Here is a 3,307-nt window from a genome sequence, read left to right as displayed (position 1 = left end):
AACGGATTGTCCAGCCGAACGAACAACCCACTCGATCGAACCAACTGTTCGATCGACCAGGCTGTCCAACCCACTTACACTTGTTTCCATTCTATGAGTTATTCATCGTTATGCTATCAAACTGTTCAGGCTAACCCCACTCTCAAGCACTCCCTTCAATCCATCAATCAATCGTTGTGAGTATAATCGATCCCTTTTTGCTTTTAGCACTTTTGGGTGTTACATACGTTACTTATTAAAATCACTCTCGAACACACTACGCAATTGTTTGAACGCTAATCGAATCGCATGTATTACGTGACTAAATGAATGCTTATTGATTGTGTTTACACGTGGAATGCTGTCTACCTGCCTTAACGACGTAGTACTACAGTTTGGACTCAGCACCCGTTCTCACGGGGGTTGTCAAGGACAATTACTTGCATGGATTATGGTGGTAATCATGTATTGCGAACCGTCTCGGACGGTCAACCCGCAGTCATTGGTATCCATAGGTCCATGTCGATAATTAACATGCTTCGTTTTCCTCTGTGTACGTGCTGGTTATGCGTAAACTATTCGAACTCTATTATGCTATTATCAAACTTGTATGCTCACCTTTACATTATGTATTGACTTTATTCTAACATATGTGACAGGTGTTTAAGATGTTTGCTTGCTAGGAAAGCGAGGCTAGAATAAAGCTCTAGAGGCCCCCAACAAATAGTTGTCTTTCAGGAAAAAGCAACTAGAGCATAGTTGTCTGTAGATCTTGTCAGGCTGGGTCTTTAGGAGCATTTGAACAATATTTATTTGTCTTATTTAAATCTGAGTTGTCGGAACAGAATATTTGACTAGTTGTTATCTGTAATAATTTGTTTGTTATTTGGGACACGGTATGGGACGTGTTAATTTAAACTGAACAGTGATGATAATTGTTATGGAAACTTCTGGACAATCTGTTTCGCTCAGTGCCATGCCCCGATGATTCCGCCATCGGTTGGGGTGTGACAACTCTGTTTAGTGGGATGCTATGCGTGCTGAGATTGATGCTTTTCATGCCAACCAGACTTGGCGTCTGGTTCAGGCTCCCACTGACGCCAACATTGTTGGTTGTAAGTGGGTTTACAGGATTAAACATAATCCTGATGGATCAGTGAGTCGTTACAAAGCCCGGCTTGTTGCCAAGGGCTTTCATCAGACTGAGGGCATTGACTACACTGAGACTTTTAGTCCTGTGATCAAACCTACTACTATTCGTCTAGTTCTTTCAGTCGCTTTCTCTCGAGAATGGTCTATTCGTCAGGTTGATGTCAACAATGCATTCTTACATGGGGATCTTTCTGAGACTGTGTATATGACCCAATCCCCAGGCTTTGTTGACTCATCTAGACCACATTATGTTTGTCGTCTGCAGAAGGCTCTTTATGGCCTAAAGCAGGCTCCTCGAGCTTGGTTTTCCAAGCTATCCACCGCTCTGCTTGCTGACGGTTTTACTCAGTGTCTTTCAGATGTATCGCTTTTTGTTTATAGTCGGGAGTCGATACTCTGTTATGTCTTGATCTATGTTGATGACATCATTATTACTGGGAGCTCGTCTGATTTTGTTACTAGCTTGATTGGGCGCTTACATTCTCAGTTTGCGCTCAAGGATTTAGGATGGTTATCATATTTTCTGGGTATTCAGGCCACATTTTCTGTCGATGTTCTACACTTATCTCAGCAGTGTTACTTACTTGATTTACTACAGCGCACTGGTCTTGCTGATTGTCGACCATTATCTACTCCTGTCTCTTCCGGTAGACAACTTTCTCAACATACTGGTGATCCTTTATCTGATGCACTATGTATCGGAGCACTGTTGGTGCATTACAGTATCTCGTGTTGACACGACCAGAGATTGCTTATGTGGTCAGTAAGGTGTCACAGTTCCTTCAGACACCTACTGATCGACACTGGGTTGCTGTCAAGTAGATTTTGCAGTATCTTAAGGGTACCATTTCTCATGGATTATGTGTACGTTGGTCTACTTGTGTTGATTTACATGCTTATAGTGATGCTGACTGGGCTGGATGTCCCGATGATCGATGTTCTACCACTGGTTATTGTGTCTTTCTTGGGTCCAACCTTATCAGTTGGAGTTCTAAGAAACAGCATACGGTTGCTAGGTCGAGTACAGAGGCTGAGTACTGAGCTCTTGCTCATACAGCTGTTGAGTTACGGTGGATCACATCTATATTACATGAGTTACATATCACGATGACTTGTCCACCATCTCTTTGGTGTGACAATATTGGAGCTACATATCTTGCAGTCAACCCGATGTTTCATCAGCCACTTGGAGATTGATTTGCATTTTATTCATGTCATGGTTTTTGCGGGTATTTTACATGTTCGGTATGTTTCCACTACTCTTCAGATCGCAGATGTTTTGACCAAAGGATTGTCTAGTGTTCGTTTCGACAGTCTGAAGTCCAAGCTTCACGTGGATGCTCCCCGTTCTGCTTGAGGGAGCATATTAGAGTGTATATATAGCATATGAGTTAGTTGAGAGTTTGTTATATGAGTGAGTTACAGTTGAGATGTTTGGAGTCTGTTGTGAGTTTGTTGTCTATATATATATCAGATGTACTGATTGTAAAGGTGAATGAATAATAGAACAATTTACCTAAAACTGATTTCCTTTACACTTATGCTAAACCCTAAAGATAAACCACAATACTAAACCCAAAAGCTAAACCATAATGCAAAACCCGAATGCTAAACCCTAAAACTAAATGCTAAACTCTAATGCTAAACCCTAAAGCTAAACCATAAATACTAATACTAAACATTAAACTAACACCTAATGCTAAATCATAAAGCATAAATTAAATCATTCACCTCAATCAAAGATTACAACACTTATTTTTCAATTTTAAACAAAAGTTAAAAAATTGATTATATACATATATGTATAATTTAAATGATTAACAATATACACATGTGTATAAATCACTTAAAAAACCTAATAGAAAAAGCTTCGATTTTTCAAAAAAATTACATGTTTATACATTTTTTTCTTAGTGAAAATGTGTGGTCCAGAATTCTTCTCAAGTTTCTCAATTAGCCTAATACTTCTCACATGATTCTAATCTTATATATATATATATATATATATATATATATATATATATATATATATATATATATATATATAGGGTCAGAATTTAGAGAAAACGGTAGAAAGTGTGAGAACGATGAGAACGCTTATGAATCGTCCGATCAAAACAATCTATGGACTAGATTAGCGCGATGGCAATTTAGTAAATAACACCAAGTTTATTAC

Source organism: Helianthus annuus, chromosome 14, assembly GCF_002127325.2.
Source record: "Helianthus annuus cultivar XRQ/B chromosome 14, HanXRQr2.0-SUNRISE, whole genome shotgun sequence".
Lineage (NCBI taxonomy): Eukaryota > Viridiplantae > Streptophyta > Magnoliopsida > Asterales > Asteraceae > Helianthus > Helianthus annuus.
The sequence above is the reverse complement of the archived record's forward strand: the minus strand, read 5'-3'. Positions refer to the sequence as shown.